The sequence below is a fragment of the Schistocerca cancellata genome, chromosome 4 (assembly GCF_023864275.1).
Source record: "Schistocerca cancellata isolate TAMUIC-IGC-003103 chromosome 4, iqSchCanc2.1, whole genome shotgun sequence".
In the NCBI taxonomy this organism is placed as follows: Eukaryota; Metazoa; Arthropoda; class Insecta; order Orthoptera; family Acrididae; genus Schistocerca; species Schistocerca cancellata.
This window is the reverse complement of record NC_064629.1, coordinates 219,105,942-219,118,396: the sequence shown is the minus strand read 5'-3', so window position 1 is coordinate 219,118,396 and position 12,455 is coordinate 219,105,942.

The following is a 12,455-nucleotide window of genomic DNA, read 5'->3' as shown; positions in this document are numbered from 1 at the left end:
AGCTGATTTTGGTTTCAAGTGTAGCAGATACATTGATACAGCGTAGCTAGTTAAAGTAAGAACTGCTATCAAGTTCTAAGTGAAAGAGCACATTAAGAGAGTTACAACTGATTCCCATTTGGGTGTTCTGAAGGTTTTGTCATAGTATGGGAATAGAGATGCTTATGGGCATAGAGTTGCTTATCCAAACGTCGAAATACACTTACTAGAGATTGCAGTATCATGTCGGAAGGCAGACTGTTAACTCCAACAATTTGCTCATACCCTACTGGCCATCAAAATTGCTACACCACGAAGATGAATTGCTACAGACGCGAAATTTAACCGACAGGAAGAAGATGCAGTGATATGCAAATGATTAGCTTTTCAGAGCATTCACACAAGGTTGGCGCCGGTGGCGACACCTATAACGTGATGACATGAGAAAAGTTTCCAACCGATTTCTCATACACAAACAGCAGTTGACCGGCTTTGCCTGGTGAAACGTTGCTGTGATGCCTCGTGTAAGGAGGATAAATGCGTACCATCACGTTTCCAACTTTGATAAAGGGCGGATTGTAGCCTATCGCGATTGCGGTTTATCGTATCGAGTCATTGCTGCTCGCGTTAGTCGAGGTCCAATGACTGTTAGCAGAATATGGAATCGGTGGGTTCAGGAAGGTAATACGGAACGCAGTGTTCGATCCCAACGGCCTCGTATCACTAGCAGTCGAGATGACAGGCATCTTACCCGCATGGCTGTAACGGATCGTGGAGCCACGTCTCGATCCCTGAGTCAACAGATGGGGACGTTTGCAAGACAACAACCATCTGCACGAACAGTTCGACGACGTTTGCAGAAGCATGGACTAACAGTTGGGAGACCATGGCCGCGGTTACCCTTGACGCTGCATCACAGACAGGAGTGCCTGCGATGGTGTACTCAAAGACGAACCTGGGTGCACGAATGGCAAAACGTCTGTTTTTCGAATGAATCCAGGTTCTGTGTACAGCATCATGATGGTCGCATTCGTGTTTGGCGACATCACGGTGAACGCACATTGGAAGCGTGTAGTCGTCATCGCCATACTGGCGCATCACCCGGCGTAATGGTATGGGTTGCCATTGGTTACACGTCTCGGTCACCTCTTGTTCGCATTGACGGCGCTTTGAACAGTGGACGTTACATTTCAGATGTGTTACGACTCGTGGCTCTACCCGTCATTCGATCCCTGCGAAACCCTACATTTCAGCAGGATAATGCACGACCGCATGTTGCAGGTCCTGTACGGGCCTTTCTGGATACAGAAAATGTTCGACTGCTGCCCTGACCAGCACAGTTTCCAAACCTCTCACCAATAGAAAACGTCTGGTCAATAGCGGCCGAGTAACTGGCTCGTCACAATACGCTAATCACTACTCTTGATGAACTGTGGTATCGTGTTGAAGCTGCATGGGCAGCTGTACCTGTACACGCCATGCAAGCTCTGTTTGACTCCATGCCAAGGCGTATCAAGTCCGTTATTACGCCCAGGGGTGGTTGTTCTCGGTAGTGATTTCTCAGGATCTATGCATCCAAATTGCGTGAAAAGGTAATCACATGTCAGTTCTAGTATAATATATTTGTCCAATGAATACCCGTTTATCATCTGCATTTCTTCTTGGTGTAGCAATTTTAATGGCCAGTAGTGTAAGATACAACAAAACTGTTAAATTTTACTTCATTGACTTTATCAGTGAGCTCTCTGTGCTTAAAACAAATAAATACAAAATAAAATTTCGAATACGTGGTGAAAAGTAATGTCTCCGAATTTTTTATGTGATAACTCTTAAGAATTTTTAAATAAAACATTTGTTATTAACGTTCTTCCTTACGATTCTTGATGTCCACATATTTGCAACCCTTTGTTGCTACTGGGACCCTAGCTCTAACTTTCAACAGGGCGTTGTGTAACGTAACTATGTCGGTGAGGGAGATGAAAGGTGCTGTAATCGAGTTTCGAAATCGAAGAGTTCGTCCACACATGGAGTACCCTCTCCCTCAGCATGACAATGCCAGACCACACGAGCGTTGCGACAGCTGCAACAATACGATGCCTTGTGTTCTTTGTCATTGATCACCTTACATCAGTCCCGACATGGCCCAATCCGAATTTCATCATTTCCAAAACTTAAAGAACATTTTCAAGAACTTCAGCTTAATAGTGGTGAAGTGCAAGCAGAGGTGAGGTTATGGCTCCCTCAACTAAGTCAAACATTCTGCAGTAACGCTATCAACAAACTGGTGTCTCGTTGGGCGAAATGCATTCGTAAATTTGGAAATTTGTGGTAAGGGACTAAACAGCTGAGGTGATCGGTCCCTAAGCTTACGCACTATTTACTCTAACTTAAGCTAGCTTACACTAAGGACAACACACACAGCCATGCCCGAGGGAGGACTGGAACCTCCGATGGGGAGAGCGGCGTGGACCGTGACCGGGCGCCATAGACCGCCAGGCAAATAAATTCGTCGCCAGGGTGACTTTGTTGAGAAATAAATATACAAAAATGAAGAATAAAGATATAGATTATTAATAAAGATAGTTTTATTTAAAAATCTTTAAGAGTTTTCGCATAAAAAGTTCGGAGACATCAGTTGTCAGCACGCCCTCATGTACCTCATGCAATACAAATAAAGCTCTTATCCAAAATCTTAATTAAGCTCTGTTCTTTCTATTTTTAATTATTAATGTATGCACTATTGATAATTATTCAAAATGTCTGTTCTTTATTATTATTACGGTTACTATAAACGTGTGGACCCTGTTGGATGCAGTTTTTCCGATCTTCCATATGGCTCTCATTTGCCCGTTGGATATACGGAGTGATCAAAAAGTCAGTATAAATTTGAAAACTGAATAAATCACGGAATAATGTAGATACAGAGGTACAAATTGACACACATGCTTGGAATGACATGGGGGTTTTATTAGAACAAAAAAAATACAAAATTTCAAAAATGTCCGACAGATGGCGCTTCATCTGATCAGAATAGCAATAATTAGCATAACAAAGTAAGACAAAGCCCGGGGTTCAAGCGTTCGATTCCCGGCGGGGTCAGGGATTTTCTCTGCCTCGTGATGACTGGGTGTTGTGTGCTGTCCCTAGGTTAGTTAGGTTCAAGCAGCTCCAAGTTCTAGGGGACTGATGACCATAGATGTTAAGTCCCATAGTGCTCAGAGCCATTTGAACCATTTTTTTAAGACAAAGCAAAGATAATGTTCTTTACAGGAAATGCTCAATATGTCCACCATCATTCCTCAACAATAGCTGTAGTCGAGGAATAATGTTGTGAACAGCACTGTAAAGTATGTCCGGAGTTATGGTGAGGCATTGGCGTCGGATGTTGTCTTTCAGCATCCCTAGAGATGTCGGTCGATCACGGTACACTTGCGACTTCAGGTAACCCCAAAGCCAATAATCGCACGGACTGAAGTCTGGGGACCTGGGAGGCCAAGCATGACGAAAGTGGTGGCTGAGCACACAATTATCACCAAACGACGCACGCAAGAGATCTTTCACGCGTTTAGCAATATGGGGTGGAGCGCCTGGTTCTAATAAAACCCCATATCATTCCAAGCATGTGTGTCAATTTTTACCCCTCTATCTTCATTATTCCGTGGTTTATTAAGTTTTCCAATTTATAGTGACTTTTTGATCACCCGGAATATCTTTCTCCATTTCAGTTGGTTCCTGGCTTTTTTTATACTTTTTCTTACCCAACAGTTTATCTTTCGACTGAACAGATTGCTGTATGCTATTTCTACCGCTTCTGGCTGGGCTTTCTCTAGCTTTTTCGTAACTTCTTTGCTCCATTGTATATTATTTATTTTCATGGTGTATGCCATAAACTTGTGGTGTAAGACTTGTTCTGGGAGTCTTTAAACATATACACAAAATTTAAATCCTAGTTGTCTAATGTCTGCTGCCAGTATTGCGAACTCTGTTACTTTACAGGACTTCAGTACCTATCGGTCCTGAGTTTCGACTACGCCAAGGATTTACGTTATAATGCATTGATATTTCTTCAGGGGGTTTTCAAAACCGCTTTTCTATTGAGTATTAAAATTTCGCTCGATTACAGAGTTTCAGGATTGATCACCTTGTTGTAAATCTTTGTTTGTGTGTCTGTGCATGGTTATAAATGTCATGCGTTCTTCCGCACGCTCTAGTGAGTTTGTTTCCTTTTTTAGTTCCTTCGTTTGTTCTATGATATCACCGAAATACTTTAAGTACCTGACCGTTTGGAGCTGTCGTACTTCGTGTTTAACTTCTGATGTCACAATGCCCACATATTCTCCGGAAAGATAGGTGGCTGAAATCAGATGCCAATAGCAATGAAACTCTTATCTGCGACTAGAAAGTATATAGAAGAGATAGATTGAACGCTAGTTGTGCAGGCATCTTTATTGCAGTAAAAAAATGAGATAATATCTAGAGAGATTAGTATAAATTCAGAATACCAAAGTAATTTGGATGAAGATAAGTGTTAAAGATGGATTAAACATGGCTATCTAATGCTTTCACTGACTCCTTACCTCAGCGTACATCTGAGGGGGAATTTGGAGAATGTTTCGCACCAATTCGCTGGTAGCGTTATAGTTTTAAATGGAGATTTTTAATTGCCAGCTGTAGACCGGAAGACTCAAGTGACTTGGACGGGTAGTAGCAACAGATAATCGAGTGAAATTGTTCTAATTGCCACCTTAAGCACACAGTCAGGGAATCGACTCCTGAAGGTAATATATTAGACCTGCTGGTGACGAACAGACCCGAACTTGTTGACTGAGCTTAAAGCAGGGAACTAGTGATCATAAGGCAGTTACAGCATCACTAAATACGGATGTCAATTGGAATAATAAGAAAGAGCGGAAGAGCCTTCTGATTAACAAGAGCGACAGGAGACAGTGTTCAATTTACCTGTCAGATCAACACGAAAATTTCATCTCTAGCACTGACAATGTAGAACATCAGTGGAAAATGTTCAGGAGCATCATAGAATACGCTTTAGATAGGTATGCGTCTAATTAAATTACGAAGAATGGAGAAGACCAACCGTGGTCCAACAGCTGTGTTAGATAAATGCTACGGAACCAAAGAGAACTTCATTCACAGACAAACAAAAACTAAACGAATCAGAACTTAGAGTAAGGAGTTTATGCGTGAAGCGTTCAACTAATTAAAAAGTAAAATTATATCCACCGACTTGACAGAAAATCCTAAGATGTTAAATGAGTAAACGGATAGAAATAATTAGTCCAGACACTCTGCGAACATAACGGCAATGAAACAGAGTGTGACACTGACAAATCCAAAATACAAAACAGATTTTTCCAAAACTATTTGATAGAGGAAGATCGCACTGTATGTCCTCCTCTAAGACGTCGGTACGAAGAAATAACAGATATCGAAAATAAATTCCCAAAAGATAGAAAAACAGCTGAAATCTCTCAACACAGCAAATGACACTGGACCTGACGGGATACCAGTTACATTCTACACAAAGCATGCGAACACCCTAGTCTAGCAGCAGTATACCGTAGATCTACAGAGAAGCGAAGCGTTCCTAAAATCGGAAAAAAACGTACATCATTCCCTTTTCCAAGAAGGGTCGTCGAGAAGACGCACTAAACTATAGCTCTATATTTCTCACGTCGCTCTGTTGAAGAATTCTGAAGCGTGTTTTATCCTCGCATATTATGATATTTCTGGAAACAGAAAATCTCCTTTGCAGGAATCAATATGGGTTTCGAAAACAACGATCGTGTGAAACGGTTCGCTCTACTTGTCGAAGAGATCCAGAAAGCCGTGCACACAGGCGCCCATGTAGATGACATGATCGTTGATTTCCGAAAGGCGTTCCATACAGTTCCACACACCCGCTTAATGAAGAAAATACGAGCTTACGGATTATCAGGCCAATTGTGGGATTGGATTGATGAGTCTCTAGCAAATAGAACACAGCATGTCATTATGAACGGAGAGAATTCTTCCGAAGTAAAAGTAACTTCTGGCGTTTACCAAGGCAGTGTTATGGGGTCCTTACTTTTGACAATATATATACATAGAAATGACCAAGTTCCATGAGGCTTTTCGCGGGTGATGCTGACGTATACAGTAAAGTATCAATGCTAGAAAATCGTAGCGAAACGACGAAAGACTTGCAGCGGATCGACGCTTGATGCAGAGTGTGGCATAAGCCTTTCAACATAAGCATTGTGAATAGATAGGCAGAAACGCCCTTTATTACTGAAAAAAAAAGCACTGGAAACAGTTACTTCCATAAGATATATGTTAGTATTCGTACGGAGCTATTTGAAATTGAACGACAACATAAAATTTATTACAGGTAGGGCAGATGATACACTGCGATTCGTTGCAATAATCGTTAGGAAATGTTGTCCATCAATAAAGAAAGTAGCTTACAAAGCACACATTCGAGGAAAATTTAAATGTTGCTCAACAGTGTGGGAATCTGTATCAAATTGGACTGGTAGAGGAAATATAGAAGATCTAAATGGGAATAGCACATTTCGTTACAGTTTCATGTGGTATGCGCGAAAGTGTGAAGATGCTCAGCCAACTCCAGTGAAAGACGCTGCAAGAGAGGCGTTCTGCATCGCGGTATGATATGCTGTTAAAGTCCTGAGAGCGTAAGTTACTAATAGAGTCAACCAACATATTGCTTCTTCCTACGTTTATCTCGTGAAAAGAATGCGAACACAAAATTACAGAAGTTCAAGCCCACACTGAGGCTTAACACACCGTAAGGTGACTTGCGGAGAACAGATGCAGATGTAAAGGTATAGAATCTTAGTTCAGATTAACTTAGATTTTTTAGATAAAACATAGTTTGTCTGCCAGCCTTTCGATCGCCTTCTTTGAGGACATCTATATTATTTGTCCGCTAGCATCGCTACATCGTCTGAGAAATGTAAGCAAAATATATTAATATCATTACTGTTCGTCCAAGCCGAATAAATTTCCAGAGATATCGATTTTTTAATTCTTTTTCTCATTTCCTTCACACATATATATTTCACTTTGGACACTGTGGCCGTGAGTTTTTGGTTAATGAGTCTGGCTCAAGCAGAGACTATCAGCCAATGAAGTCAAGTATTCTAGAAGTCGACGAAAGTGTAAATGAATGAGCTGTTTCGGGTTGCCTTATTGTTCTTGCTTTCTTTGAAGTTCACGTGCAAAGATCATTTTGCCTATGCGATGACGGAGAGGGATCGCTGTGTAGTTACTAAAGTCTGTCCAGTCACTTTTCTTATGGACTGGGTGAATGAGTGCGCGCTTCTAATATTCTGTCAGTTTCTCTGTGTGCCAAATATCCTTGATGATTTCTGTATGTTCCTCAACTGTGCTTATCCCATTGTGCTTCAAGAACTCTAAGATTATGCTGTCTTTCCCAAATGTACCGTTGATTTTTAAAAAATCTAAGTATTTGTTTCTAAATCTCATCTTTGGTGGGTGGTGGCAAATCTGGACGTTTGTGTGCAAGAGACTTCCTGGCAAATCATGACGGCGGTCATGAACTGTTGTACAGCTCAAAGAAGCACCGAAATGGCTCCTTGCAGTCGTCGTGTTCTGTCGGAGCGAGTTAACAGTCCTGCTTGGTGCTGAAACATTGATAATGTGGTGTGGATCCACGTACCTTCTCATTGAAAATTCTATAAAAGTCATGCGTGATGTTTCACCTAAAGTAACGTTCAATAATTAAATATTGTTCCCTCAAGTTCCTCCTCTTTGACTGTCTCGTTAATGTTACCACCTGCTTTCTAATTTCGAAAAGATGTTGTTTAATCTCGCGTGATTCTTATCCTTATAATTCTTGAACACTCTTCTCCTTTCTTCTGTAGTATCTTCACATACTTAGCCCCAGAAAAATTGTTCTGTGTTCTTCTTCTGGGGTTAGCTTCTTGGTTTTCCTTATAATTTTGGTTTGGAACTGTTTCCAGGTGACTGCTTTTTCTTCCATCTGTTCCTCTATTATGTTAATTCCTTGGATCATTTTTGTGTAAATTTTCTGAAGATGTGTACTCTTACAGTGCAAATTTAACTTCGACGCTGTCGCAGTAGTGATCCCAGCCGACGTTAGTGACTGTAAATCTGTTCATCGTGAACTTCTTTGTGAGAACGGCACGTGATAGCAATGTGGTGAATTTAGTACACATCAAGCAATTGTATGGGTTACCTCTACGTATTTTGCTTTCGAAAATGTTTCCACAGAGATGGTGAAGTGATTTTCAAGTTCTTTTGTTGACGTAACGCAACGATTCTGGCACCTTACCTGTCAATGGTTTTATGTGGTGGGAAACTGTTAAGGATTTTTTGGGGTTCTTTATATACGTCGAGTTGTGGGATGACAGTGCCTAGTAGGATGCTTATATCGGTTCCTTGTCATACATGACACTAAAACCAATGTACAGTAGCTCCATTAAAACATATAATAAAACTTTATTAAATTTTTAATGACGTTTACAGTACTTCTAATTTATTTACTACAGCGATACATTTAATTCATTCTATGCAATATATAGTTCAATTGAATAATATTTTTCGATTGTAAAAATAGATAAACCTATGTAGGAAAAATGCAGACATGAAGTTTTACTGCAAACGGTGGAGGGGGGGGGGGGGGGCATATTTGGCCGTTCCGTCAAGTGGCACGATCTGCTCCGCACGACTCTGACGTGACGTATCTCACAACGATTATTCCGAGGGAGCAAAGTTGTCACACTAATCAGTAACTAAATATTTACACAGAACGAGCCCTCTACGTGATGTGCTTGAGTCAACGATTCGCCGGACGTCACATTTCAACAGGCGGCATTATATACCAGATCAATATGGTGTAAAAGTAAATTTTTATTTTAATTGATGGTGAGATTAATGTGGCAAGCCGTTCAAAATATATTTTGCTTGTCCATACTCCATTCAAAGCTCTCAGACTGGAAGATGTGGTGCATTGCAAACTGTCTAACTCGACCTTCCTTACCCAGCGAACAGCCAATAGCATTTTTCGAATACATCATTCTCCACATTACTCGACTACCATTTACTTAAATTGGGTCCTATGCCACAGTGCTTAGGACACTGCAGTCTCATTTTTGATAACTTGTGTTTAAATCTTCAATTTGGCTTCCAAAGTAAGATTTTCAGTGGTTTTTCTGCTTCGCTTCGGGCACATGCTAGAGTGGTTCCTATGAAAACCCACTATCGGTTTGTTTACCCGTAGTTGTCCAGTCCGAGTGTGTCCATGACAGTTTAGTGTTTACAAAAATACGCTGAAGTGCCAAAGAAACTGGTATAGGCATGCGTATTCAAATACAGAGGTATGTAAACAAGCAGAACAAGGAGATATGGTCAGCAACTCTTATATAAGACAACAAGTGTCTGGCGCAGTTGTTAGATTGGTTACTGTTGCTACAATGGCAGGTTATCAACATTCAAGTGAGTTTGAGCGTGGTGTCACAGTCGGCGCACGAGCGATGGGACACAGCATCTCGTAGTAGCGATGACGTGGGATTTCCCTGTACGACCATTTCACGAGTATACCGTGAATATCAGGAATCCGGTAAAACATGAAAACTCCGTCGTCGCTGCGGCCGGAAAAATATTCTGCAAGAACAGGACCAACGACGAATGAAGAGAATCGTTCAACGTGACAGAAGGGCAACCCATCCGCAAATTACTGCAGATTTCAATGCTGGGCCATCGATAAGTGTAAGCGTGCGAACCATTCGACGAAACATCATCGATATGGGCTTTCGAAGCCGAAGGCCCTCTCGTGTACCCTTGATGACTGCACGACTCAAAGCTTTACGCCTCACCTGGGCCCGTCAGCACCGACATTGGACTGTTGATGGCTGGAAGCATGTTGCCTGGTCAGACGAGTCTCGTTACAAACTGTATCGAGCGGATGGGAGTGTGCGGGTATGGAGGCAACCTCATGAATCCATGGATCCTCTATGTTAGCAGGAGACTCTTCAAGCTGGTGGAGGCTACGTAATGGTGTGGGGCGTGTGCAGTTGGAGTGATACATCTAGATACGACTGTGACAGGTAAAACGTACGTAAGTATCCTGTCTGAGCACCTGCATCCATTCATGTCCATTATGTATTCCGACGGACTTGGGCAATTCGAGCAATACAAAGTGACACCCCACACACCCAGAATTGCTACGGAGTGGCTCCAGGAACACTCTTCTGAGTATAAACACTTCCACTGGGCACCAAACTCCCCAGACATAGCATATTTGGAATGCCTTGCAACGTGCTGTTCAGAAAACCCTCTCGTACTCTTAGGGATTTATGGGCAGCCCTGCGGGATTCATTGTGTCAATTCCCTCCAGTACTACTTCAGACATAGTCCAGTCCGTGCCACGTCGTTTTGCTGCACTCCTTCATGCTCTCGGGGGCCCCACACAATATTGGGCAAGTGTGTCTGTTTCTTTGGCTCTTCAGTGCATAAACAAAATCATGCGCACATTCTGTTTTACAGCTCAACCTATTTGAACTTTTTTTTTGTTTTACTGGCGTAAAACGTAAGGTAATGTACAGAAGCTTTCGTTGAATACATTTCACGTTTCAATGTGTTTCGAACAGTCGTCCGATTTCACAAAACTGTACCTCATATCGAGTACAAATGGAAACCTGAGATAAATTTCAGTTTCGTTGTATAAGTTAAAATTCATCTTAGTTCCAGATGTAAAGCTATACGGTTGCCGACAGAAATCTCTCTTGTGCAGTTCGCTCTCTCACCCGTTCTTTCGTTATTAAATTTGGCTAATGTCGAGATGGCGACAAAATAGCAGCAAAAGGCATTTTTTGGTCTCCCTTTAACAGGTGCTGTCTCATTACAACTGCTTCCTTCAGCGAAAGGGGCGTTCGGATCACGCCTTGCACCATTGGCCCCTTCCTTCTTTTTTTTATTTTTTGAGTATGTGTGGATGTTAGCGAAGGACTTCGTCTGTATTCTTCGCATTCCAATAACTTTGGATTAAACGCGACACCCCATATAAACAGCAGTCACTGAAGTAACTTCATAAATGTTAGCAAAGTATGTATGTCTTTGACTGTCTAGTATCGTACCGCTGTCGGGAACGTCTCCACACACTTCTTCCCTGACCATCGGAGCTCAGTACGAAGCGGGACCGATCACTTACGACAGTTCTTCTCCAGTCAATGACATTCTAGGCCGAAGACATCTCTGGAGACGCCCCGACAGCGGTGCGATACCAACCTGAATGTCACCCGCCGTAATGTCCGACAACCAAGAGTGATGATCTGGCGTGCCACAGCAGGATCCCTTGCGGCACCCTTACAGCACAGTGGTACGTAAATGACATTCTCCCCCCCCCCCTTCCCCCCATTTCGTTGCCCTTCATTTCAAGCCATCCTGAGCTTACATGTGAGCACGATAATTCCCGTCCACACACGGAAAGAGTTTCTACTGCTAGTTGTCGTGCTTGCCGAACACTACCCTTGCCAGTAGTGTCGCAATATCTCTCCCAATTACGAACTTATGGAGCATTATGACCAGGGCCCTCCAACCATATCGGGATTTTGATGGTGTAACGCACCATTTGCTCAGAATTTGGCACGAAATCTCTCAGGAGGACGTACACGTATTCTGTCAATCACTGCCAATCTGAATAGCTGCTTCCATAGGAGCCAGAGATGGACCAGCGCGTTACTGACTTGCTGAATTTGTGAAGCTGTTTCTCTTGAATAAATCGTTGAAACGTCCCCTTAGAAAAATTTATGAATGATTGTGCTGGTAAACCCCTTACGTTATTTGATTTTCAAGCAGCTGTGCAAAACTGAACATACTCAGACATTTCTCTCTTTACTTATTCTGATCATCACTAAACTGACTCACAATATTTTTAGCGCAACGCAATCTGACTTTGAAACATCCCTACAAAAGAATGGCCCTGACTAACAATAACCTATACCTTTCATAAATCACTTACCTCACAAAAATCTTCGTTACTCGAACTACTGCAATACAGCGAGCGCCACTACTGCCAGCTAAATAAAAGATTCTAATTACCGAAGGCACTAACTACTGATAGGCATAGTTAGCAAATTTTGGTAGAGAACAAACAATGTATTTGCCTTAATAGTGTTCAAAAGTCATTTTATATATATATATATATATATATATATATATATATATATATATATATATATATATATATATATATATATATCAGTTCATGATATCCAGTATTACAAATTTGTGTCTCTGATGGACACACGTCCAGATCATCCGCTCTCAAAACTCCGCCATCTCTCTCCCCACATCCACCACTGCTGGCGGCTCACCTCCAACTGCGCAACGCTATGCGCTGTTAACAGCCAACTACTCAACACTACATTAGCATATACTCCAACAATACAAACCAACCACAGCCTTCACACAGC